This window comes from Gavia stellata, chromosome 5 (genome assembly GCF_030936135.1).
Source record: "Gavia stellata isolate bGavSte3 chromosome 5, bGavSte3.hap2, whole genome shotgun sequence".
NCBI classification, from domain to species: domain Eukaryota; kingdom Metazoa; phylum Chordata; class Aves; order Gaviiformes; family Gaviidae; genus Gavia; species Gavia stellata.
In genome coordinates, this window is record NC_082598.1 from 64196386 (window position 1) to 64223479 (window position 27094).

The 27094-nt window shown below is 47.9% G+C and overlaps 1 pseudogene; it reads left to right on the plus strand.

Moving 5' to 3' along the window:
* Nucleotides 1–24364: 24364 nt before the first annotated feature.
* LOC132317153 (hydrocephalus-inducing protein homolog) overlaps nucleotides 24365–27094 on the plus strand; it is a 74392-nt pseudogene continuing 71662 nt past the window's right edge.

Consider the following 27094-nt stretch of genomic DNA (forward strand, 5'->3'; position numbering starts at 1 on the left):
ATCGGTGGCCATTAAAAGCAGACTCCATCCCCCAAACTGTAGTCATTCTTTTGTTTGAATTTAATCAGAGCAATCCTTGGCGCTTTAGTTGTCATTAACGGCTCTTTAGTGCTAGTGATCTCCCCGAAGAACAGGTCCAAGAGGGAATTCCCACAATGGCTGTGTGTTTTACCTAAATTACATCTGTATTGCTGCTCTAAACAGGGCACTTGACGGCCTGTTTGCTGAATGGTTTTCCTCCTCTTTCTAATGAGTAGGTGGGGCAAGTGGCGATCGTGCTGCCTTTGTGATGGAAGAGTACTTTCTGTGCCCCTTAGTTTCCAGCAGGCACAAGTCGGGGGTGTGCCTGTGCCAGAAGTTTGCATCAGTGGGGCTGTGATGCACTCATTAAACGGGATTTGTCTTTTTTGTTAGCCTTTGGAGCTGAATTGGGACTAATTGCAGTCCAGCTTAGATTCTTGTTTTCCTTTTCTCCTCTTTAGTTGGTCAAGTAAAATTTGATGCACCCTTGAGGAAAGAGACGGAGCCACATCGTGAGTTTGTGAGTTACAAGCAGCGTGGGCTATGCTCTGCACATTATTCCCTGCAAATGTCTGTGGAGGAGGAGAAGTCCAAGGTGTGTAGCGTACCTCCTTAGCGCTACTGAAGTTGGTAGTGATTTTTCTGACAAGTGCCATATTGGTCCTGGATCTTTTGGTGCCGTTGCAGTATATGCAGCAAGACCCCTTCTTTGTGGGCTCTGCCAGGTGTGATGTATGTGCTAAGCAACAGCCCTTGGTCCTGTGGGTTTCCTCTGTGCTTTATACCTCATAGCCAAGTATATAATTGCCTTTATTTATAGAGTTATTTTTTTAAATTGTAGAATGCCTGTGCATATTCAAATGTTCCTCTCCCTTGTGCTTGTATTGACAATGATTGAGAATGGAAATAATAAAATTGAGAGCCTGGGAAAGAGGTATTGACACACGGAAACAAACTTCACAACTCACACAGAGTTATAAAGCAGGCATGTTTATTGCGGCGCCGGGTGCAAGGGGATTTCTCCTCAAAGCTTGCACACCGGGTTAAAATCATGAAACGGTATTTAAAACAATTACCAAAGTTAGTTATTCCTACTGGTTCTAGCCCTTAATTAACTCTTGGTTAATAGTCTTACTTCATCTTAAAGTTACAGTTCTCTTTTAATTCACCACGCATGCTCAGAGAGTAGGGGGCTTAATTGGGTTGGGGCTTTTCTAGCTAGGAGGTGTGTTCCTTAGTATTATAATGAGGCTATAATGAGACAAGTTAACTGTAGCGCAGTGTTTTGGCATTCCATTCTATTTTTCTATGATACGTCCTTGTGCTAATCATTATTGCTAGTTAGCAGAGAGTTGGTGAAGACAGTCTTTATCTGTAATATGTCTAAGTGCCAGGTGCAGTTGTTATGAAGTATCTTCTTTACATTCTTCTAATTCTTCTTACTTGTTTTTGACACGTGTTTTTGACCTTGTTTTTCAAGATATTCTGTAACATTTCCCCCCTTTGAAACTTATGGATATCTTTTATAATTCCCGTAAGTCTCAATCCTTCTTACCTGGATTTCACCAACTAAACAGAAGGTGATTAACCTTGTCATACATGCTCAAATCTATCCCGTCCTCTTAGAACCTGGAAAAAGAAATAGAATATAAAATATTTCAATTCTAACCTGATTATGCACGCAATAATACTATCAATACTATAATACTATCAATATTATTAATAATAATTTCTAAGAGCCTTATTGAAGCAATTCTGTGGAAAAATCAGTTATCTTATGCATAGTTGATACCAAGTCTTCTCAGTGGTTTGGATATTAGTTCAGTCTGAACTTCTGGGATTTTCATTATATGAGTTCAGCAATGCAGTTAGGGTCATTAATTGCTCGTGTATGATCACGGTTTAGGTTTGGCAACTTTGGTTTTTTTCTTAATTCTTTGGTATCAATCCCCCCTTTTGAAGCAGTTAGATTTTTATTACTTCCATATGTTTCTTTCAATGGTTCTTTTAGTACAGCCTATGCAGATTCCTATAATAATCACAATCACGATCACATAAATTACTCCCTCCAACAATGTAGCTAACCATCCTTTTAGAGACCGCCCACCTAGTTCTTGGAGATTTTTGTTGAACCGATTATTTTCCGCCGCCTCTTTTATCGCTCTATTGTCTTTTGCTACTTTTCTCATTTTGTCTAATTGTTCTTGCAGGTGATCAGTGATATTTGGGATGTGGATACAGCAGTGCTCTTTGTCTAACTTAAGATAGCCACACACTCCTTGTTCTTTGACTAATAGCAAGTCTAAGGCCAGCCTAATTTGTAAAGTCATTTTAGTGTTAGCTTGGATTTGTTTGTTGATAATTTGGAATCCTTTCTGAGTGGCTCTCGATAAGGCTTCCACCTGCCAAGTCAGATTTTCTATTAACATTTGATTTTCTAAAGGCATCAGCCCTGGTAATGGGAAACTTTGGAGTCCCCACTCAAATTGTACTGCTGCGGAAGGCTCCGTCCAAATATCGGGGTCCTTTTCTGTCTCGGTATTCCTTTTAATTCTTCCCCAATATTGAGCTTTGATTGGACTCTTTTTCCATATAGGACATAAGGTCAGTAATCCTGAAGTTGCTTGTCTAGTTATTGTACTAAGTCGTAGTCGGGTAGTCCAATACCCATCTGATGTAACCCAGGTTGTGTAGCCTGTGGGTGGAACGTCTTGTTTACAATCATTAGTTGAAAAATTTTGGTTTTTACAACATTCTGTCATTGTCAAGGTAGAATTTAGGATTGATATTTCACTATAATTTAGAACATTGGGGCACATCCAATTGGTTCGGCTAACATAAGTAGCCTTCGTTCCCCAATTAAGGCCCCAATCCACATTCCCTATATATTTCCAATGTCCTTCCAAAGGTCTAGTCCAAATTCTGAGTTTTGTTCTAAGGTTAGTACATTCTGGAGTGGTGGTTACGTTAGGTACTGTATTATTAGTGACACAGAGTTTCAGTAATCCTGCGGCCTGTCCGCCGGAGGCTGCCAATGCTATTTGCAGAAACTGGGCGTGTAAGGGATGTGATCCCTTGGGACATTGTTTTTCCGAGCCTCTCCCAAATACTGTTCTGTTGTCCCCTGATCTCCAAAAAGTAGCATCTTGTAAAACATCGCTTCCTCTCTGTCTACGTTTATGGTCTTTCTCTAAATAATAAGAGACATTGGCCTGCTTAAAGGCTCCTGTGATGTTGTCGTATTCCTCTAGTAAAGATAAATTTACCTGTATAGTGCCCCATGGGATGGGCTGACTGGCTGAGTGAGGGATCGGGATGCATGCTGTAACACTGGTAAGATTATGCATTTTGCCAAACCCTTGTATCAAAGTTAGAATTAGGTTTTCATCCAAATCTGTATTGACGTCTCCATCTGTAGCGACTTCCTGACATTGCTGCAAGAGATATAACCCAGAACTTCATGATTCCTGCGTTAATTTTAAACGTAAAGGTCCCTCTTGTTTGACAGTCCATTTGTGGTGACGCAGCTGGCTTGATGCTGCTGCGATGTATCCACGGAGCGACTCCCTCAAGCTTGAAAGCAGTATGGGTGGTGAGTAAGACTTGAAGAGGTCCTTTCCACTTCTCTTTCAATGGCTCGTCTGACCATGTCTTCAGATACACCCGGTCCCCTGATTGGTAGTGATGCACAGGCACGTCCAAAGATAGTGGCGTGCTCACAGTGATGTACCTGTGGAGAGAGGACAAAACTTTCCCAGAGAGATAACATATTCTTTTAGGTAATGTCTTCCTGCAATTTCAGGATTAACTCCTGTTTCAGTCATCTGATAAGGTTTATCATATATGATCTCAAAAGGGCTAACCTTTTCTTTGGTTCTAGGCTGGGTGCGTATCTGTAGCAAAGCTAAGGGTAAAGCATCCAGCCACTTTATCTGAGCCTCCTGGCAAACTTTACTTCTCTGTCTTTTTAGGCTTTGATTCATTCTTTCTACTTTTCCACTTGATTGAGGTCTCCGTGGGGTATGGAGATCCCATTTTATCCCTAATGCTTTCATCAAACTTTGAACAGCTTCTGCTATGAAGTGTGGGCCCCTATCCAAAGATAGTCCAATGGGTACCCCAAATCTCGGTATTATTTCCTTAAGTAGCACTTTTGCTACTTCTTTTGCGTTGTTGGTGTGACAAGGGAAAGCTTCTGGCCAACCTGAGAAAGTATCTAATGTTACTAAAAGATACCGGTACCCATTTTGCCACAGTAATTCGGAAAAATCCATTTGCCAATAGTCTTCGGTTTCCTCTCTTTGTCACCCCTGGTAAAGGTCTTCAGGGTAGGCGAGGATTATTCTTCAGGCATAACTCACATTTCTTGACTATGCTCTTAATTATTCCAGTCATTCGTACACTTAGCACTTGTGTTTTTAATGCTTCAACCGATGTTTGAATTCCCCAGTGAGTTTCTTGGTGTTGCCTATTGGCTATTTCACGCATGATTTCTTGTGTAACTATTACTTGGTGTGAAGGAGTTACCCACCATCCTTCTTGATTTTTGTTTGCTTTCAGTAGGTTAGCCAATGGATTGTCTTCTGGTGTATACTGCGGATTCTCAGGTCCCAACCTCTGAACCCTTTCCGGCAAAACTAGCAATATTTGACCTTCAGCTGCTTCTCTCGCAGCTTTATCTGCCATGCGGTTCCCTATATGCATTGGGCTATTTCCAGTTTGATGTGCCTTGCAATGCATAATTGCCACTAATCGGGGTAGATTAATTGCCGGTAGTAATTGTTGGATCCTTGGCCCGTATTTGATTGGGGATCCCTGAGATGTTAGGAGTCCCCTTTCTTTCCAAATGGCTCCATGAGCATGCACCACTCCAAAGGCAAATTTTGAACCTGTCCATATATTAACAATTTCACCTTTTGACAGTTCTAATGCTCTCAGTAAGGCTATGAGTTCTGCTTTCTGGGCCGAAGCATTGGATGGCAGAGCTTTGGCCTCAATCACTTCCTTACCAGTTACTACTGCATAACCTGATTTTCGTGTTCCATTCCGCATAAAGCTGCTACCGTCTATGAACAGGTCCCAGTCTGCATTTTCTATTGGTAGGTCTTTCAGGTCTGGTCTGCTGGAGTACGTCTGTTCTACAGTTTGCAAACAGTCGTGTGCTAATTCTTCTCCAGCAGGATCAGTAGTTAGGAAGGTCGCTGGATTCAGGATCGTGGTTACTTTCAGCTCCACATTGTCCTGTTCCAGAAGAATGGCTTGATATTTCAGCATCCAGCTTGGTAACAATCAGTGTCCTCCTGTTTGTTCCAGCACTGCTGTAACTCCATGGGGTACAAATACAGTTAATTTTTGCCCAAGCGTCAATTCTCAGGCCTCTTGGATCAGTAATACTGTAGCCGCCACTGCTTGGAGACATGCTGGCCATCCTTTGCTTACATTGTCTAGTTGTTTTGAAAAATACCCCACGGGTCTTTTCCAGGATCCCAGCTTCTGGGCCAATACCCCTGAGGCAATATGCAGTCTTTCATGCACAAATAATTCAAATGTTTTTTCCAAATTCGGAAGGCCTAGAGCTGGAGCATTCATTAAAGCTTGTTTCAATTTCATAAATGCATCTCTGCATTCCTGAGTCCAGAAAAGGAGATTTCCTTTCCCTTGTACAGCTTCATATAGGGGTATGGGAGTGAGTCCAAAATTTATTATCCACAGGCGACACCATCCAGCCATTCTGGGAAATGCTCTGAGCTCTTGTTTCGATTTAGGTTCGGGGATCTGGCCAATGGCCTCTTTTCTTTCAGTTCCAAGACTACACTGGCCCTGAGAAATTGTGTACCCCAACTATATTACCTCCTGCTGAGCGATCTGTGCCTTTTTCGGGGATACTTTGTACCCTGCCGTCCCCAAAAAGTTTAGGAGTTCTGTTGTCATTTGTATGGAATCCTTCTTGGCATTTGTTGCTAGCAGTGTGTCATCTACATATTGCAGTAAGGTGGTATTTTTATGCCTCTTTTGCCAGTCTTCTAATTCTTTGGCTAATTGATTTCCAAAGATCGTAGGACTATTTTTAAATCCTTGTGGTAATACTGTCCAACACAATTGTGGTTTTCTACCTGTCTTAGGGCTTTCCCACTCAAAAGCAAACAGTTCTTGACTTCTGGCTGCTAGCGGAAGGCAAAAGAAAGCATCTTTCAAGTAAACCATTGTTCTGTTTCCTTCAGGGTGCTCAAGAGAGTATACGGGTTTGCCACTACTGGGTGAACATCCTGTACAATTTCATTCATAGCCCTTAAGTCCTGGACCAATCTATACTCTTCTGAATGCGACTTTTTAATTGGCAAGATTGAGGTGTTGTATTCTGACTGACATTCTTTTAGTAATCCAAAATTTATAAATCGTTCTATTAATGGTTCTAATCCTTTTCTTGCCTCTAATTTAATTGGATACTCTTTTTGTCTTACCGGTCTGGTGTCTGGTTTCAACTGAATGATTACCGGTTCTGCCGCTCGGGATCGTCCTGGTGCTCCTGAAGCCCATACTAGAGGGGTTACAGGATTTTCAACAACTTCTGGTATTTCCTGTAACTCGGCTTCCTTCTGTAACGTAAAAACTTGAGGATCTAAAGCTTTATCTTCAGGAATATGGGCTTGGATTGTTCCTTTTTCAAAAGTCATCTGTGCATTCAATTTACTTAATAAATCTCATCCTAATAGTGGCACAGGGCAATTAGGAATATAAAGAAAGTGATGGGTTAACACCCTTTTCCCAATTTTAAACTTCAAAGGCTGGAAAAACGGCCGGTTTTCTCTCCGCCCTGTGTCACCAATAACAGATGTATTCTGACTACTCAAATTAGCTTTACATGTATTTAATACCGAGCAAGTGGCCCCCGTACCTACTAAAAATTTTTCTTTTTCATTCCCCAACTTTACTCTAAGGAGGGGTTCTGTTGGGGAGGGTTCCGATTCTTCCCCTGGTATCCCTCAGTCTGAATCTATTGTCATCATGTTAGCAGCCTGATTTGGCATCTTCTCACGACCTTGTCCTCTTAACTGCAGGCACTCCCTTTTCCAGCGTCCTTTCTGTTTGCAGTAAGCACACTGATATATCTCCAGCAGCATTCCGACCCTCCGTACTCCACCAGGAAATCTTTTTCGCTTTATGGGAACTCTGAACTTGCTAGTTTCTTGGGCTATGGCTGCTGCCAGCATCTTATTATCTTTAAGCCTCTCCTTTCTCTGCTTTACTTCGTCCACCTTTTCCCTGTTGTTGTACACTTTGCAGGCATGCTCTAACACTTTGTCCAATGAGCGGGCATCTGCCCCCTCTAGTTTCTGTAATTTCCGTTTTATGTCCGCATTAGACTGTCCCGTAAAGATATGGACCAATGAGACAGCGTCTGCTTCATTGTCTGGATTCAAATCTGTGTATTTTCTTGCAGCCTCCATTAGTCTTTCAAAGAAGAGGGCTCATCATTCTTTTCCTGAATGACCTGATACAATTTAGACCAGTTCTTTGATTTTGGAATTGCATTCCGGACACCACACAGAATCACTCGTTGGTACTCGGCTAATAATAACCTTTGAGCCTGGATGTTAGGATCCCAACTGGGATTACTGGAAGGGAAATGATCCTATATCCATCCTGCTATCGCAGCTTGAACATGCACTCATTCTGCCTCCTCCTTAGCTTTAGCCAAAATCAATCTTTTCTCATCATAAGACATTAAATTATTCAAGACAACTTGCAGATCTTTCCAGTCCGGATCCTGAGTTTTGATTATAGTTTCCATAACCTTTGCCACCCTCTCGGGGTCCTCCCTGTATACACCTGCCATCTCCTTCCACGCCTTTAAATCCGATACCGAAAACGGCACTTTTACTCAAACTGGTGGTCCATCTGGTCCTACGGCTTGTCTGAGGGGGGCTTGTACGTTGGCCTGTACATTCCGAGCATTTCCCCTCCTAGTTCTCCCCGCCACCAGACTAAAATCCTCTTGGCTGGAACTGTCAGAATCATTGTCTCGCTCTTCTCTCCTTCTGTTCCTACCCCTCCTTGGTACAATCAACATCTCTACCTCCTTCTGTTGCTCCTCTTCACAACTTTATATTTATTGCATCGCTTGCTGATGCTGCATGCTGAACAACACCACTTAGGCGCTTTCTTTTTCTCTGCCTCTAGGGCTAATACACCACTTTCACTTGCACTCAAGCCACACTCATTACGTATGTTATAATGATCCCGCAAAGCAAAGAACAAATTCACGTATGGTACCTCATCCCATTTTCCTTCACACCTACAGAACAGCATTAACTGTGACACAGTGTTGTAATTTATACTTCCGTTCTTAGGTCATTTCTCCTGATCATCCAGAGTATACAGAGGCCACCAATGATTGCAATATTCTATCTGTTTTTTTCCGAGTAAGGGGATCACCCCCAAACTTGCTCCAGTGGTTTAGTATACACCCCAAAGAGGAACACTTAAGAATGCCCCCCTTCAGTAGATTGTCCAGCACCCATGATGTAAAATAACCACGTAGATGTGTCCAAATCAAAATCCAGATTCCGGGCGTCCCTGTAGTAGCATACAGATTACAGAAAATTATACAGTAGTGTACTCCCGATATCAATACCAGCAACTTAACAACACGTACTGAATTCAGATATGTCTTATTTGCAAGCAACCAATACCAATATCAATATTAATATCAAATACCAATGTCATTAGTCTCCCAGAGAGCTGTCACAGAAACTCACCCGACCAGGGAATCGGAGGGCCTCCCCGAAAATACTCCGGTGCGCTCAGGAGTCCTCACAATTCCTCTGGTCCGTCAAGATTCCAGAGAGCAGGTCCCATCTGGGTCACCAGATTCTGTTACCGAAAATCATAATGAAGAAAACTCTCCAAACCAAATGGTAGTTTAGAAAGCCGACATTGGTTTATTGCAGCGCCGGGTGCATGGGGGATTTCTCCTCCTAGCATGCACACCGGGTTAAAATCATGACAGGTATTTAAAACAGTTAACAAAGTTATGCCTACTGGCTCTACCCCTTAATTAACTATTGGTTAATACTTTTCTTACTTCATCTTAAAGTTACAGTTCTCTTTTAATTCACCACACCTGCTGAGAGAGTAGGGGGCTTAATTGGGTTGGGGCTTTTCTAGCTAGGAGGTGTGTTCTTTAGCCTTAGAATGAGATTATAGTGAGACAGGTTAACTCTAGGGCACTATTTTGGCAGTCCATTCTATTTTTCTAAGATTCGGCCTTGTGTTAATCGTTATTGCTAGTTAGTAGAGAGTTAGTGAAGACAGTCTTTATCTTTAGTATGACTAAGTGCCAGGTGCATTTGTTATGAAGTATCTTCTTTACATTCTTCTGATTCTTCTTGTTTGTTTTTAACATTTGTTTTTGACCTTGTTTTTCAAGATGTTCTGTAACATCAAGACCTGATCCAGACTGCCCAATTCTGATTGAAATTGTGTCAGTTGCTCCTGCTTGTGTCTGAAGTAAATAGGAGTTAGGTCAGATTTGCAATGTGTACTCAAAACCTCCCCTGAGATCCTAAATTGGTGACTGCTGCTTTTGGGGCCATTAGTTAATGAAAATGCCCTGAAGGCTGTAGTCAGTAAGAATAAGGCAATGTTGAGTCATGCAAATTGCATTCTAATGGTGAGCAAATGGATCCCCTTTTTCTCCTGAAATGGCTGAAGAAGGGCAGTTTTCACTTGGGGCTGCTCTGCTCAGAAAAGAACTGGATGGGAAGAGCTGCCCAAGTGCAGCAGCCCTCCTGCCTCTGTCTGTCTGTCTGTCTGTCTGTGTGTGTTCAGAAGTGCCTTTCTCCACCTTGCTGCTTCTCGGTCTGTTAGTAATTGAGCTGCAAGTCATCTGTGAATGAATGGGTGCTATTTCATTTATTCATGCTATTTCATTCTAGCCCGTGTTGCCACGTGGCTGAACGGGGTTTCATCTTCTGTCTCTGAGCATGGTAAAGATAGGCAAGCATTAAAAAAGAGAGACATGGAAGGACCATCTTTTGGCGGCGGTCCTCCACTTTTCACAAACTGGAGAGTTCGTGAAACTCTCCAGGCAGGCGGCTGTACCTGACTGCAGATATGCCGGACATCTAACCCCACAGCAAATGTGGAGTATGAGACCTTTTCTCTGCTATGGGACAAGACCCTGCTTGTAGGCAGTTGCTGGAGAACAGCTGATGCGTGTTAAACTTATACCTTAATTTTCCTGTGCAGTATCGTCTGCATCACAGTTCTATCCACAAAGCTGAGAAGCTTTTTCCCCTGCCTTTCAGGATTGCTGCAGGCACGTGTTTTAAAGATATGTTGATCTAGCCAGCATGCTGTAAGTGTATGGATAAGATCAGGTTTCTCAGTGATACTTTTTCTTCCCACCAAGTTAGACTGGTAAGAGATATCATTTTCTACTAAGAAAGCTCATTCTATATGTTGCTAAAAACACTGGGCTGCTCAGACATTAGAGAAAGGGGCTAATTACAGAGAGAGAGTCTAGACATAGTCTCTCCATAGTATTAACAGCACTGTGTTGAATGTGAGTTGTTTGCTAGCTCTTGTGACTGTCCTTTTCCCAAATAAGTATTGCTGGACTTGCCTCGCAGGTAGGAAAGCTGAGTCCCTGTGAGATCAAACACCTTGCCTGGTCCCTGGCAGAGCTGTCATTAGATGAGTGCGAATCTGTGACCGTCAATGTCATCCTTGGTGCATCTTCTGTGCTGCCTGTGGCACAGGAGGGATTTTTTCTATCTGTAGGAAAGAGGAAAAGGGTTTGGGTTGGTTAAGAAAATGGGGAAGGTTTCTTCTCTGTGGCCCGGTTGTCCTGGGAGTCCCCGTGCTGCTTTGTAAGGGAAAGTTGCAAGGCTGTCTCTGTGGTGGAGCCCAAGGGGGATGCTCTGGGGACAGCAATGGAGCAGACCCCTCCATTGCAAGTTGAGCCTCAAGGAGGAGAAGGTTTCAGCCCAGGTCACGTCGCCAGCTTTTGGCAGCAGTCCTCCACATTTCACAAACTGGAGAGTTCATGAAACTCTGAGAGGCGTCCCACTGCGAGGAGGATGCTGGTGGCAGCCCGCTGCGGTGCAGGAGAGCTCACTTGGGACGGCTGTTTGTAGGTTTGTAAGATGATTGGCTTTAGTCATCACCAAGTTACTGGAAAGTTACTGGAATTCCAGCAACACTGGTACTGTTTCACTCGGGCTATGGCCCAGGTAAGGGATGTTCCAAGGCTGTCAGGGGATGACTGGTTATTCCCGCTCTCGTTACCCACCTTGAGTTGGGTAACAGGAGTGCTTGGTACAGTCAGTGCTGCTCCCCACCTTAGCCATGCAAGAGTTCCTGGTACAGTCAAGGGACGCTTAACCGTCCGACTCGTTGCGCAAAGGCCGAGGCCCAGCTGGAATTCCTGAGATCATAGAGCAGCCCAGGAAAAAAGTGGGGGGGAAGGAATGCACCACCAGAGCCCGGTACTCCCCAGCCTGTGGTGCCCGGTGGCACTGGGTGGGATGGAGAATGCCCTGGCGGGACCCTGCCAGCTGAGGAGAAGGGCTGGGTGTGCGGGAGGGGAGACTGACCCCTGCTCTGCCTCTGTGGCCGTGAAAGACCACTGAGCCCTGGTGCTACAGCGTGGTGGTACCGCAGCATGTTTCTGTCCTCAATATCACGGGGACTTAGATGGCTTTTAGCTTCCAGAGGAAACATGAGGCCAAGACTAAGGATTAAGGTAGTGTCAGTCCCAGGAACAGCTATCGAACCGTCCGTAACTGCGTGGGTGATCAGTGCCCTTGACATCTTTGTGTTTCCTTGTTCAGGCTGAGATGCTGTGGCAGTACCTTGCTGAGTCAGGCCTGAACCTCCATCCAGAGCCTCCCCATCTTCTTGTGCATTGTCTGCGGGCAATCACAGCCCCAGTTACTGCCTTGCTAACCTCTATGTCAGACACTCCCCTTGAAATGGGATTAACTTCTTGAGGCTTATAAATGTTCTACTGCATTTGTGCAAAGGCAGCTGGCTGGATTAAATGGTTTCATAGTATTAAGGAAAAAGAAAACCTAGGAGGCATTACACTTGTTGGGGCCAAGGACTTTGTTTTAAAAAGCAGTGGGGAAAAAACAATTTATTTTGGGGGGGTTTCATGGCTGTATGGCAAATGGCAGGGTCTCCAAAATGTCTTGTCTTGATTCAGAACAGGAGTAGAGAAGCAGTTCAGGGTTTGGAAGTGAGATGTAAACTAAGCAAAAAGTGAGGAAACCAAATGGATTCCCAGCATGGGAATAAAAAGGGAGAAAGCAAATCCAGGGCTGTGCCTTGAGGTCTGTGCTACCAAAAAACCCGATGTTCTCCCCTGCAATGTGGGATTGAATTGCTCAGAGGAAGTCAAGGGGGAAAATGGCTGAAAGGGGCCAACTCTATTGTCCTTCTTTTTTCAGAAGAAAACAAGTATGAGCTGTGCCTGGACAAAGAGCACAGGGGTTGCCTGTTTGGGACTTCATGATTGGCACTTCACGAGGTTGCAGTTAGGTAAGTGATGTCACTGCAGTTATTCGGGAGGAAAAGTTTTGATAGCATCTAAAATGACTGAGTGTTGCAGTCGTATTCCTTTCTTTAACCAAGTGCTGGAGTTTTACCTTTATGGGTTGAAGTGGGGGTAGTGGATGCTCCCATCTGCATCCCTGTGACGGTGTAAGCTGTCTGCGCCAGCACTTCCCTGCTCTCCCTGGATCCTCATTGCAGCTCTGGTCGTTGCCTTTGCTGTGGCTCTGTCCTCTGCAAGACGCCAGATGTGTCCAGTTATTCTGTGGGTTTGATCTGGTGAGTGCAGCACTGGTGACAGGACAGCTATGTTTCTGATGTGCCTGTTTCAACCCCTGCCAGGGGCTCTGGTGTTGGTGTTCAGAAGCTAGACAGTGCCTGTGCTGTCAGGTCTCGTCTCGGAGCCTGCAGCAGGGCTTTTGGGGATGCCGGCTGATAGTGCTCTGTGTCCCTCTAGCACTGCAGCAAAGGAGAGGTTATTAATGCAACATGGCTGCCTGTTGCCCTTGGCTGTATGCTCTTTTGTTTCTGCAGGAGGGTAAGAGCTATGTAAACAACGCTTCTCAGGGGATGGGGGGGAGGATTTGGAGCCCTGTAGAGCAGCTCCCGGCACGGACTGTTAGCTGTGCCTCTAAGGAGACCAGGGCCAAGAGCCTGGTTTGGTCAGACCCTGCTAGGGTGGAGAAGGGTGGCTTATCTGAAGTACCGAGGTGGGTGGCTTGCTTCTGTGCTGGGCTGTGTGCAAGTGTGATCCCCCCCTCTCTGTTTCCTTGGGACTAGATGCAGTCTGTGCTGCTTGAAAGGTGTCCTTTGAGCCAGAAACACAGGCAGCCAACTGAGAGCCAAGTGTGAATTGGGAGTGGTGGCTCCAAGGTGAACCTAATGGTGGGAGTTGGATATTGTGAAGGAAAACAGAGGTGAGCTCATGGGGCAGAGAGGGTGTTGGCAAGGGAAGAGGGGCTTGGTGGTCCCTGTGGGGTTGTATGTACAGCCCCAGGAATGGAGAAGGAGCAGTGATGTAAACCCTGTACCTCCTCTGAGTTGGTGGTCGTGAGCATCCGTGGTGGTGTGAATTTCAGCTTCTGGGCTCTCTTTTTGAAAGCGTGGGTCTCCCCTGGGGAAGATGGCTGATGCTTCACTTTGTGGCTAGCTTGCAGGCGTTCTTGGAACTGATAAGCCCTGTCCTGAGGAAGAAGCCTGGAAGAGACTTGGTCTTCCCTGTCTCAGCTACACCTGTGTCTCTGGCAGCAAGCTCTGTGAGAGGGATGATTTTTCCACCTCCAAGCATGGTGAAGCCCAAGACTGGGTCAGAAAGCAGTGGCTGCAGTCTTCTACATCCTGCAGGACGTCCTGAACCGTGTGTGTAGGCTTGCAAAGTATGTACACCCATGTTGATTTTAATTTCGGGTCCGTTGCTGTTCAAAAATGGCAGCTTGGCAGGGCTGCCTGGTGTCTGTATCCTTCAAGAGCCATGGTTATGGTGGAGAAGCTACTGGACAAGCTGGCTGTGGCCTCCCCCTGCTCAGCTGCCAGCACTCTGGCTGGTAGCGTACAGCTGCAGCGACACCTCCCCACTGTGCTCTCTGGGAATGCAGTGTATTCCTACCCCTCAAAGTCCCCGTTAGCTCGAAAAAGTAATAATCTGTAGTGTTCACCTTCTCTGCCATCGGAAATTAAGCAGCTTTGGCAGAACATGTGTGTTTTGGGAAACGCTGGAGCCCCCCGAGGGCTTTGTGTGCAAAAGCCGAGAGAATCCAAGAAAGCTGCTTTTTGCAGAGAGCACCGCTCCCCTTCTGCTTGCTCACCAGGGTCTCCGAGGCTCCCCTTTCATGGGGCTGCATCAGCTATTGCCTGCTGCCTGCCTGCCAGGATTTTGTCTGGGTGTTTAAGGCCCTGGCAAAGGGAGCTGACCTCCCTCGGGGCTGGGAGCAGGTTTTGCAAGGGTTACCCAGGCTCTCCCTCTAGTGATGGGTGCTGCAGGGAGGCTGAAGAGCCTGGCTGAGCGCAGGGATAGAGCTGGGGCCCTCTGGGTGCTGTGCTTCTGTAGCCTGGGTGGCTGAAATCAGCTCCTGCAGACTGTCTTGGTGTGCTCTTCCCAAGTGGTGACCTCTTCAGGGCTGTCATTTGGAATTTCCACAGTGATAAACCGTGTTGCTGTGTGTGCTGGTGTAGTTGCCCTCCAGGTGATGGGCTTGGGTATGTCCAGCCCAGGGTCTGGCAGGAGCAGATGGAGATTTGCCGGGAGTTGAAATAAGGGAGTTAATGTGTGCGAGTTGGGATGTGGGAGGAGGAACCAAGGAGAAAAAGGCTTTGGAGTCAAGGTGTGTGCATATGTTTCTCCCTGTCCGGCATGTTTGTGCTCCCCCATCCCGGGCTTCTCTTGTATTGTGAAATCTGCTTTACTTTGGGTTGAACCTCTCTAGGAAAAAAAAACCTGCCTAAACTTTGTGCAACATCTGTAAGATCTCGCTGGGTCTTCATCTAGATGAGAAAGTACAGTGAAATAGCCAGGCTATGGGATCCATATCCCAATGTCCAGCTGGTAGAGTGGGGGTGAATAAGCTGGCCTTTGCTGCTGTGAGGCGGATGGAAGGAAAGCAGTGGCTGGGAAGAACTGCAGGTCACATCTTGCCCTGGTTACGTGACCTCAGAGCCCTGCGTTTCCGTCAGTTAATGACTGGCTCGTCTCTGTGGCAGTGTATGGAACATAGGGCAAAAATGAACCTGCCCGTAGCATGTAGCTCCAAGGTCGACGCATGGTGGGAGGAGGATGAGCCCAGGTTGTGCTCATGCTGAAGGCACCGGAGGGTGATGTGCTGCATACTGGGGTGACACTTTATTGCGTGCATTTGTATTTTGTCGCTCAGTCCTTGGAAGAGACTGTACGCTGAGAGGCAGATGTTCTGCTACGTGCCTGTCCTGTGGCACAGGGTGAGCCCTTCCTGAAGGTTTGCCGTTCCCCAGGAGCACAATGCACGTGCTCCCAGGTGAAGTGCGTTAATGGCTGTGGGTCTTCTCAGGTCTAGTTGTTTAGGCAGGACCCTTTTTGTTGGAGAGGCAGTGTGGGGAAGAGGAATAGGTGACATGTTCTTTTAGATAATGATTTCACACTTTGCAGTCCTGTGGCATTTGCCCAAGGCTGAGAGTTTGAAGTGTCCTGGATGGCTTCTTAATGAAATACCAGTGATGCTGACTGTGAAGCAGGAATTAACCTCCAGATATCTGCTTTGGAAGTGCTGTTTTTTGCCATCTTAGGCAACTTGAGTTTTCCACCATGATGGAAACAGCCGGTTCCGTTTTCCTAGTCGCGGAAGCATCTCTGGCCTTGACATGGGCATGAGGGATTTGAGGAGAACTCCGCAAGCCCTGAGCTCCCTTCAGCCCTGTGTCAGACCCTGCACAAGAGTGCTGGGCAGAGGCACTCGGGTGAAATGCATCCGTTTGAGTGGACCAGCGGTGTGCCCAGTGATGGAGCTGAGAGCCCATCTGGAGCTCCTCAGTGAGGGAGTGAGGGGGAGCCTGGCTTCAGCGAAGAGTGTAGAGCTGTGTCTGTTGGGCTGTGCTTGTCGGGGTGTACTTACTACAGCGCTTCCCTGAGAAATGACGAGGTTGGCTGTGCCGGTTTGTGCATCGGTGTCGCCTGTGCCGAGCGCCGTGCCACAGGCAGACTGGGAGGTGCGAGGTGGCAGCCGAGCAGGTGAGCGGGTGGGACTGGGGTGTGAGTTATCACCCAGAGAGCAGGAGAAGAGCAGATGGTCCCTTCTGAGGGCAGTGCTGGCACCTCCGTGAGGTGTGAGTTGATTTTGGGGTCTGTTGGCACACGGGCTGTGTCCAGGTGGCGTGTGGCTCTTCTCGTGGTCAGTGCTGCGCCCGGGGAGAAACCCATTTGGGCTCTGCCCTGAGTGTCTCCAATGGCTGCTCTGTTTCAGGGTGACCCCCGCAGGGATGTGGCCGTGCTGAAGCTGGGAGGAGGGTGCGTTGGAGGCAATTCCCGCGCGTGCTTGCCGTGGCCATTGCAGGCGTTCCCTGCGCGGCTGTTCCTGCTCTGGGATGAGGCCCTGCTAGCCGGGCCTCTGCAGTGCCCGTGCCCCCGGAGATGAGGGAAGCGCAGCTGGTCTCTGTGGTGCTGGGGCAGAGGCTCCCTGCCGAAGCCGTGTGAGCTCGTGAAGCCTTTGGCAGGCCTGGGCTCTCTCCGTGCTCTCTGGCTGTCCCCTCCAGCCAGCCGGCAGACGCAGGGGGACCGCAGGCGGCCGCGGCTCCTCAGCGGGGCCGTCCGGGCGCTGAGCGCCGCGGGCCCCTCCGCCTCCGTGTCCGTGTCCGCCCTCCTGTCCCGAAGGCGGCGCCCCCCTCCCCTGCCGGCGCCCGGCCCTTGGCCGTTGCCGTGGCGGTGTGGGGCCCGCCCGGAGTCCCGGTTGCCTTCGGCAGGAGGGCAACAGCCCGTCTGGCAGCGGGGACCGGGGGTGTGAGTGTGCCCCGTGTCCCCCGCGGGGGGGAGAGGTGGGGGACGCTGGTGACCCCCCGTGCTGGGGTGGTGGTGGCTGTGTCCCCTCCCCGGAGGAAAGCGGGAGGGCGGTGCCGGCGCGCCCAGGGTGCTTTTTTGGGGAGGCTGTAGGGGTGAGGTTGCGGGTGGAGCAGAGTGGGGCTGTGGTGCGGGGTGAGGTGCCCCCGGAGGCTGCAGCCCTTTCTCTGTGTGGGGAGGGGGAGTTGGGGCCCCTTCTTCCCCCCAGGGCTGGACGGGGAGCGAGCTTTGCTCCCTGAAGGAGAGCCTTCCCAAACTTCTCCCTTTTTTCCCCATGGGATGCCGATGTGTGTTAAATGTGGAGGGGGATGGAGGCTGCCTGCCTCGCCGCTGCTGGTCTTGCCCCCCTCGTCTCGCACGTGGGCTTTCGGATGTTTTGGCCTTAAATCTTTGTGTGGCCCTGTCTGTAAATGAGGGACGAGACGATTTATTCTCGCTCTGTCTATAAAATGCCGTGAAGGCTTATGATGCAAAATGCAACAAATGGCCTAGCTCAGAGCGACTGCACAGCCAACTCACCCTGACTGTCCTTTCCTTGCCTTCTAAATCCATAGGTGATTTCCTGAGAAGCAATTCCTGTCTACGTCGAGAGAATACCCAAATGCTGGACTACTCCCGGAGGGTGCAGCTTGCTCCTAACAGGTTGTCCAGCCTTGCCCCCTGACTGAAGGGTGGGAAATAACTCGGTGAAGCCAAAGTCTGCTCTGTAGCACCTCGGGGTTACAGCCAGTGCTGTAGTGTTACAGGAGTAATCCAGTCAATAGGGAATATTTGCTATTCTGGCAGCCAGTAACGTGTGTGTGCTGGATAATTGGGTACGAGGCTGAAGCCAGCCAAGGTGAGGTTGCGGGGTGGTACTCCTGCCTCTTCTTACCTGTCTGCAGTTTAGCACCTTTGAATTCAATTAATGTTGATGTTTTTCCAGAGCTTGAAACTCCTTTGAGATCTGGGCATGAATACGCATAAGTATTTCACTCGGAAGGTTTTGAAAATTGAGATTAAAACACTTGGCTTGGCTTGAGGGTCACAGGAGCTTGTCCGAGAACTCGGCTGATGCCTGACCTCTCGGGGTCCTGGCTGGTGAAGGCAGCTGGTCAGGATGTGAACATCATGCCGCCTGCGCTGCGCACTGCAAGTTGACACTGCAGAAGCTGAGAGATGGTTCAGAAAGGGAGAGAGGGTGGTTTTTCGGGATGCTGGCAGTGCCCCTTGTTCCAGCTTGGGTGTGGAGTGAAATGGCGGATTAACAAATGATTGCATGTCAGCAGAGCAGAGGTTCATGTGCTTTAAGCCCCCGGGGAGTACAGAATTGTTCATTTCCTCTTAGCTCTCCTTTGCGGTCTGGTGGAAGTGGTGTGTCCAAGCATTTGCTGTGGAGTAAGAGGTCGCGTGGGGAAACAGTCTGGTATCCGTAGGAGTCTTCCTATCATTTCTGTGAACTTTGGATGAGGTCTTGACAGTAGCTACTAAAGAGTGGTACTGCTTTGCGAACGTGCTGCTCTGGATTCACCATTGCACAGTCAGCTCTGACCCCACGTACGGCTGTCTGCTCCTGACCTGGGGATCCATTAATAGTCCTTTTTGGTTTCTGCTTTTCCACTCCAAAGTCGCTAGCTGCATGGAAGCTGCGATGCATTGTGAACCGGAATGAAATGTGGTCCAGATGCCAGGAAAAGAGTAAATAAAAAGGGAGCGTTGATGGAAGTTGCAAAGCCAGGATAGCAGAGATCAGGTGCTGGGAGAGGCATTTGGGAAAGGGAAAACAGTACTGTATATACTTAAGGCAGGAGCCACAGTTGTAAATTAATGCATGTGGAGCTATGGAATCTCCAGCAGACCCTTGGAAGGGAGCTTGGTCCACCTCACTGTCAGCTGAGAGTTGAAGTTTATTAAAAGAAATAACAGGAAGGTGTAACACTAGGCTCCTATTAATTATCTTGGCTATGGTAGAGCTTTTGTAATAAATTGCAGGATGACAGTACCAAAGTGATAAAATACAGAGGCACTGGACTATAGAGGTGACAGGTGAGGCTTCCTGGGTAGCAAGACTTGATTTAGAAAGCACTCAGCTACTTAGCAGTGGGCTGGAGGGACAAGAGATTAGTCCTGGAAATTGTGCTTCTCCTTTCCTGGCTTCCTTGAGATGCTGTTTCTATGGTAATGATAGCTAAGCAGGTGATTTCTAGTCACAAAATGTGATCTTGCTACTTAAGCCTGAAGAGGGCAAGAAGATGTAGCTGAACAAAATTGTTCAATAGCATCCTGATTCTCACATTGAACAGATCTCCTGTCTCACTCTTCCAGCAAAGTGTAATAGAAAGGCAAATGAACCAATTAGTCCAGAGAGAGATGGTTTATCTTTGCAGAAGGAAGAAGAAAGAGGATTTACTGTGTATACTGAAACAAGATTGAGCCAGTAGTCTCTGCTCCTACAAGAAAAGCTGGGTGTAGTGTTTTGTAGTGCAGAGCATGCCAATATATCCCCAGCCTTTAAGTTTGGAGGGCGATCGGTTGGTATCGGACCAGCTCAGAGGTTGGTGCTGCTGCTTCAGCACAAGTGACGTGGGATCCCTTGAAATAAGAGCACTGGCACGTGGCATAGTGACAGCTGCAGGATCTGTATAGACATGAAGCTGTGCTTTTACATGAAACTTCCCATTTTTTTTCTTAATGTCCATTAAGAAATTTGCTGTTTATTCTTAATTTCCTGTCTTTTTCAGCACGGCGTCATCAGAGAGCTGTTCACTTTTATTTCACTGAGGGAAGCTGTTGGACATATGCACAAAGGGATTTGGATGCTTTAGGGCCATATCTAAGTGCTCGCATTAACTTTTTCCTCAGCGCAGCTTTTGCCAAGCTCAGGGACCCTGAAGGGCCCCTCTGTGCCTGTATTTGTGCTCCTGAGCCTTCTGAATTTTCCAGGTCCTGGCACGGCTGAGCTTGTGTGAAGCCCTACCTTGTGCCTAGTGACACTTTGGCCTTATGACCCTAGCCCATATCATGAGCCAGGGAGTGTTCAGAGGTTAATGTTGCTGCCCTAAAGAGACAAGGTGAAGGTGCTTCTTTGCACCCCTAATGTAGCTCAAGGCCAAAAATAGCTGGGAGCAGAGCGGTCCTGTGCAGACCCTCCTTTTCTGCCTAGCGTGAGGCAGGGAGCCTATACTAGCTGTGAGCCCGCATCATGAAACAAATCTTTTTCCTTCACTTTGAAGATGATCCTGGTGTCTTATTTTTTTTTCCCCTCTGGAGACTGCTCATGTGTTGCATGTTAAATAGTCGTTAGCTAAAAGACTTTGTGATCCAGGGGGCAGAGCCCCCCAGCCAAGTGGGAGATGTTTTGGAGCGAGTTTCCACAGGCTAGGTGGCTGGAGAGCCAGTTTGTTTTCAGGGCTAAGATCCTCCTTAACTGAATTGTAAACCCCCAAATAATGAATGGTGGTTTTCAGACCAAGGATTTCTTGTTCCCAGCCAAGCAGATGGGATGATTTGGTTTGCCTGTGGCCGAGAGTCTCATGAGAAGCTTTTGTTTATAGCATCTGCTGTGCTGAAAATGCGTGAAGCTCCCTGGCAGCTGAGATGCTCTTGTAAGTTGGGTGTCCCTGGCTGGTGTGTGGGTATATGTGTGCACAGTTAATTGGAACGAGCTCCTCAGATGGGTATTCACCAGGTGCAACAACAGAGGACACCCCCAAAGGCATTGTCGGAGCTGCGGCAACACTGATTTGCCTGCTCTCTTTTGTATTGATGTGATTGGGGTCCTTCCTGGGCGAGCAAAATAGAAATTGAGTTCTTGTTTTGTAAGTCAGCGTGGAAACTTTTTCTTTACTCCTTAACGAAATGATTAGCTAGTCTGCAGTGTCTAAATTAATTGATCTGAAGCTCGTGGAACATGAACAAATGCTACTCTAAGGCGTACTTTAGAATACTGCTGCAATCATTCACTGTGGAGTGAGATGTTTAGGAAATGGATGGGCTGCAGTGAGTTGCAGGGCTATAACTTTATCAAGGCATTTCAGTGGCATTGTAAACCACCAGAGATGAGACCGAGTCGACCAGTTGTGATGCTGAGAAAGTTCAAGGCAGAAAGCATCGTTTCCACTCCAGCCTAGAGCTGAAGAAATCCCAAAGCCACAAATGCTTGAACAGGCATCTGTTCCCTTGGTGTGGAACTGGTTAAGGTGGTAAGCCCCCAGGCTTTAGTGGGTTAGTGGACCTTTCTTGTCATGCTACTTGCAGGATGAGATGCTGCTGTTTTGAGAAGCTTCTCCGCACAGCACCTTGAGCACTGCCCAGTGCAGTATCTTCCCCACGTTAGAGCAGGGGGAGCTGAGCAGCAGAGAAACGAGCAGACTTTAGCTAACGTCAAGCTCTGAACCCTCTGCTTCCTTGAGGTCCTGGTAAAATCCTCCTGCTCTGCCTGGCAAGGCTGTAACAGTTGAGGAGAGGGGACGGCGGGCAGCCCAATTCCCAAGTCCTGTCAGTTGCCTTGGGGGTTCCGCTGGGTTCTTGGAAGTTGCCGGCACTGTGTCGGTTATTGCTGCGCCGGTGGGAGCACGGTCACACCAATGGCTCCCTGGCCATCTCCTGTCTCTCCAGGCTGTCCACAGCCACCGAGTAGCCCATGGTGATTCAGGAAGCAAGAGTGGGCGCTACGCAAAGTGAATCCTCCAGGAGAAGCGTGAATTCCCTGTCCTAAGGGAGTGTCGGGCCAGCGGGCAGGAAGGAGGCAGTTTTGTTGGCAGGAGGGCCAACAGCAGGGATGCAGCAGCTGTGTGATACTCAGTAGGATTTAATTATAAACCTGGTCTAAGAGCAAGTCTGGGGAGGTAAAGGTTTTTTTTAATGGGTTCTAAAATTGTTGTGCAACTACAGCTTAGCTGTAGATACCAGGGTAAAAGGGAGCCTTGGGGAGGAGACTGAAGCTTGGATGTCCTTGGGGATCTTCAGCTTGGTGCCCTGCTCCGATACGTCTTGGTTTCCTGAGACATGTCAGGAATTTCTACCCCAGCCCTGGGCATATTTCTTCATTGCTCTTCTAGGTGGTCTTAGCTGTTGTGTCCTGATTCCTCTGCCCAGGCTCAGGGCATTTGTGCTCTGAACCTAAAGCTGAGGTGCCAGCCCTGTCTGTGCCCTGAGCCTGGAGCAGAGGGGGAATTGCAACCCTTCCTTATGTTTCTGGGATGGGTAGAGGGCTGTCTGAGGTGGGGAAGATGGAGCTCTCCCCCCACCAGACAGGGGTGGTGGGCTGGAGGCGTGCTGTGGCGCGGTTGCTGTTTTGTCTTGCCTCTACAGGGAGATGTGGCTGATTCCTTAGTTCTGCTGTTTTCCTCTGAATCTGGGAGGCTGATCCCTGTGGGCTCTAGGGCAGTGGAGCCGCAGGGCTGTCATAGTGCCTCAGTGGAGAGCAGGGGAAGCTGTAAGACGGGGCCAGGGCTGTGGAGGTTGGAAGCCCTCTGGAAATAAGCATTGTGGGCATGATGAACGGGATTAATTTCAAGCAAAGTGAAATTACAGGTAGAAAATTGGAACAAATAATCCAGTTATTCTCAAGACCTAATAGTAAAACGTGGAAATCCAGATTAATGTTGTATCATCCCCATTATATTTCTGTCTTGGAAAAAGAGTTATTTCCAGCTTTAAATCCTAGCTCTTGCTACAGCATGTCCTCATGTCCATAGTGCTGTGCTCTCTCATGTTTCTTGCAAGAACAAAAGGAGACAGCAATGTTGTTGTTTCCTAACACTGTAAAGGGCCCAGTACCATGAACATGTGCAATGCTGTAGCTGTTTGGGGAGTAAAGGAATGAAGTTATTGCCTTGCTTGCAGGATGAGGGTAAACCTTGAGGGGGAGGGAATGGTCATCTTTGTATAGATGATGACTTGCTGTATACAGCAAGACATCATCCACACAAAAAAGATGATGTGGAACAGAAGGAAGCAGGAGGGAATGTGAGCTGTGATTTTTGTCAGATAATGTCAGAATGAAAAAAAAAAAAAGTCAGAGTAGAGCTGGGTTTGAGAGCACTGGCCTTTCAAGTGCCAGAAAATAAGAAGTGGGCAAATCTATCTGTTCCTTGGTCCAGTTAGCCAGAAAGGGAGGGGAAATTATTTCTAGTCCAAAGTAGTGCTTAGCAAATACTGTACATGTTTCTCTTTGTTAGTGTTCGAGACCACTTTCTGGGGTTGTTGTCTCTTCTTGCCCTTTCTTGCACCCCCCTTTGTGTGACGCAGACGGAGAGAGGTGGTTGGCAGGCTGGTGGTTGGAAGAAGAATAGCCCATGGACCTGTTAACCCATGCTACTTGTAGGATAAGGATGCTGGAGAAGAACTGCCATTAGGATAAAGTCTTCAGTGGCCCGGCTGTCACATATTTGCATTTATATTTGAGCTAATTGCTCATGTTCCTTTAACGGTTTCATGCTTTTATTTCTGCTGTTACAGCCTCTAATGCCTGTAGGGAGCCTTAAGTTTGGGTGTTAATAAGTGAAAATGAGGGCCCTCATTCGCCATGGAGAAACGTTCTTGGGCACTGTGGTAATTTCATGCCTGGAAGGAGTCATATTTGCTGGATAATTTTTGTAACTTAAAAAAACCAAATTAGCCTTGAGAAACTATAGTTCTTAATCAGAGTATTGAACTCTACGCTCCATTAGTTGGAAGCATCACCAGGCTCCTTGCACAAAGGGTGGACATCAGGTTTGCAAAGTCGGCAAGTGGTCTGATTTTATTAATGCTGGGGGCAGCAGCGATCCCTGGGTTTAAGGTTGTTCATAGTACTCTGAGCACTTAGTAGGGTCAGGCACACGGTCACATCAGGTCAGCTGCCCTGGCAAAATGAAGCAGCTAAGTGACATTTACCTTCCTTCTGTTCCCACCGGAAAACTTGTGAAGAGGAATAAAGGCCAGTTTGGCTACTACTAGAGGTTGGGTTAATAATGCCAGTAAATGGGATTCCAAAAGTAATGGAAGCGGGGGAAGGTGAGAAATGCCAGCAGGCCCTGGTGTGTGTTTGTGGCTCGTGGGACAGCACCCACAGCAAAAGGCTGTTTTGGCTCAGGGAATGTTTGTTCTGGGGTTTTACTGCTATGAATCTTGACTGTGCCACTTAAATACGGTCTAATCACGGAACAGGGTGGGGAGGCCTTAAGTTCTCCACTTCGGAAGGATGCTGCAGCCTGGAGACGTGGGTGTGTCCTCTGGTTCTGCCATGAATGGGATTCTAGAGTTTCAAAGTTCCGTTGTTGCTCCTTCCAGGTGAGCTGAGAGATGGCCACTGGCAAGATGCATCGGTCCATGGGGTCCTCCAAAATGGCTGATGGATTCCAGAGCAAAGTGGTAGCACCTCGTTTTCCAAAGCTAGTCAGAGAGACAGAGGAGTCTGTAACTGTAAGTACCTGCTGTGGCTGGGCAGGACCTGTGTTAAGGCTGGAAACTCCCCCTGTGTCCCTCCTTCGCCTTCCCTTCCTGTTGTCTAGCAGCACTGTGAAGCTGGACCCCACCTCCCCATCGCTTTGCTGCCTGGCTTCTGCTGGAGGTGGCTGTCATGGTGCAGTGGGGGATGGAGTGCGTGCTGCTTCGAGGAAAGTCCAGAGTCTTGCCTGGAGGCCAAGTTAAATGAATGTCCTGGGCATTGCACTGGCACAGCTGAAGCGTGAGTGTGTGCTTCGTTCCATCCTCTTTGTGTGGGCAGTAATATCTTCTGTCACGTAGGCATACTTGCCAGTGCTGCTCTGACCGTACCTGCCCTCCAGGCAGCCGGGCATGTGGTGGGCTGCTTGAGCTCTGCCTGAAGACATGGCTGGTCCCAGACAGAACAGGTTGCAAAACAGTAATTGTATCTCATATCCTGTGTGGAGCACGGATCCAGCCCTGCAAACAGCAGTGGAGTCAGGGCGATTCCTCCTTCCCATCCACAGACGTCCCCTTTGCTGACTGGAGCTCACTTGACTGGAGATGACCTAGTGCTCAGGGTCTGTGAATGAGATATCTCCGTGTACTTCTGCAGAGGGGTCTGTGAGGCCAGAACAGAGAGAAAACAAGTGCTAATTAAGAAGAAATAACTAAAACTTGGGCCCATTCCTCTCCACGTCAGTCTTGGCACAACGCTGCTTTTCTGCTTTCCTCTGACTCACCCAGCTGTGACATCACACACATGTTGGTTGTGAGAATTGTGCAAGGATAGAGTTTGGGGATTTCTGATAACTCCTCGCCACTCTCTTCAAAGGTCACTGGCTCAATGCAGCAAAACTAAAAAGAAAACAAATGCCCGAAGAGCAGAAATCCCCAAACATGTCACATCAAATCACGAAGGAGAAGCTAACGGCAGGGCAGAGCCACTTGGTTAGAGCGTGTGTGTTCCGCTCTATATCATTAATTTACTGATGTTAAATATTTCAGCAGGTAACTTAGGGGACTTCCAGGACTATCCTAGTGGCTGTGATCACAAATTATTCATCAGTGGCAGTTGAACAAGAAAAGCCTTTCTGACCAAAGGCATTTGTGTCACTCTTGCTGGTGTTTTGCATTTCAGCTGACTCCCTCGGCATTCCTGAAGGAGATGTCTCTCACCACGGAGCAGAGGCTGGCCAGCACTGGGGAGATGAGGCGGCCCCGGATTATCCAGCTTCTAGACATGAGTGAAACCTCCCATCAAAAGGTAGCCTTTTCCTGCCCTTTTCCTTGCTGTGGGTGACATTTGAAGAGGGTGCGTGCTTGTGACAGGCCTGCCTCCAGCTTCTCTGAATACCTCGGTGACTCGGTCCTGTTGTCCTTTCCAACTCCCGAGTGACTAGCGATAGGACAAGAAGAAATGACCTCAGGTTGCGCCAGGGGAGGTTTAGGTTGGTTGTTAGGAAAAATGTCTTTCCGGAGAGAGCAATGAAACATTGGAACAGGCTGCCCAGGGAGGTGGTGGAGTCACCATCCCTGGAGGTGTTCAAGGAACGTGTGGACATGGCACTGCGGGACATGGTTTAGTGGGCATGGTGGGGTTGGGTTGACGGTTGGACTTGATGATCTTACAGGTCTTTTCCAACCTTAGTGGTTCTGTGAACTGCTGGTGGTGGTGGAGTTCCTTCTGCTGGGGGAAAAGTAAAACATTTTTCCCCCGTGAGACATTGAAGTCCTGATATGCTTAGTAGCCAATACGAATAACCTCTGCTGAACTTGGTGGGTTTTGCTGGAATTTAGCTACCAGTGCTAAAGCCCGATACTGGGGGAAGGCTGGGGCAGGACACCAGGGTGCGAGCTTGCCATTTTCCATCCTCCTGCTGAAATAGTCACATCTCGCTTCGGTACAGTTGCTGTCAAATGCTTGGGGCCATAGGACTCCCTCAACGGTGGCAGCATTGGCCTTTGAAAGCTGAGGGCCTACGGTAATTATTCAAGATTTAACAAAACCAATTGCATTAATGCTTTGGGTTGGAACAATGTGTGGGACCCTTGCAGGGTGTTAGAAATTGCAGGGTGCCAGATATACAGGGGAATCACGCCGGGCAGAGGCGATGTGGAGGTGCTTTATCTGGATCAACGTTTACTTTAAAGCTGCTTTTCTTACAGGACTGCTCAGTACAACACGCAGTCCAAATGGGTAGATTGCTGAGGTAGGCTGTTGAGTGGAAAATTGCCAGCCAGAGACCTGTAACGAATTGGTTAAGGATTGCCCTAGACAGCACGGGAGGTTGGGAATGCGTCAGACGAGTGCACAACTAACTGGCAGTGTGCCGCCGCCACACATGGAGACCTGCCCATGTTTTTCGAGGGGGAGCAGTGCAGCTGGAAGAGGGGAGACAAAGCAGGGAGGAATTTCCTCAAAGTAATGCCTCTGCTCTGTAAGCATTTGCTGTTTGTGTATGTTTTCAGCCATGCTTCTGCAGTGGTGTTAATTAAGAGCAATAATAGAATACAGTAAAGAATCCCTTTTAAAGCTCATGGCAAAAGGAGATCTCAAGTCCAGTCTTGAACTCAAGTTGCCCAGTAATGCTGAGAAAAGAGCTG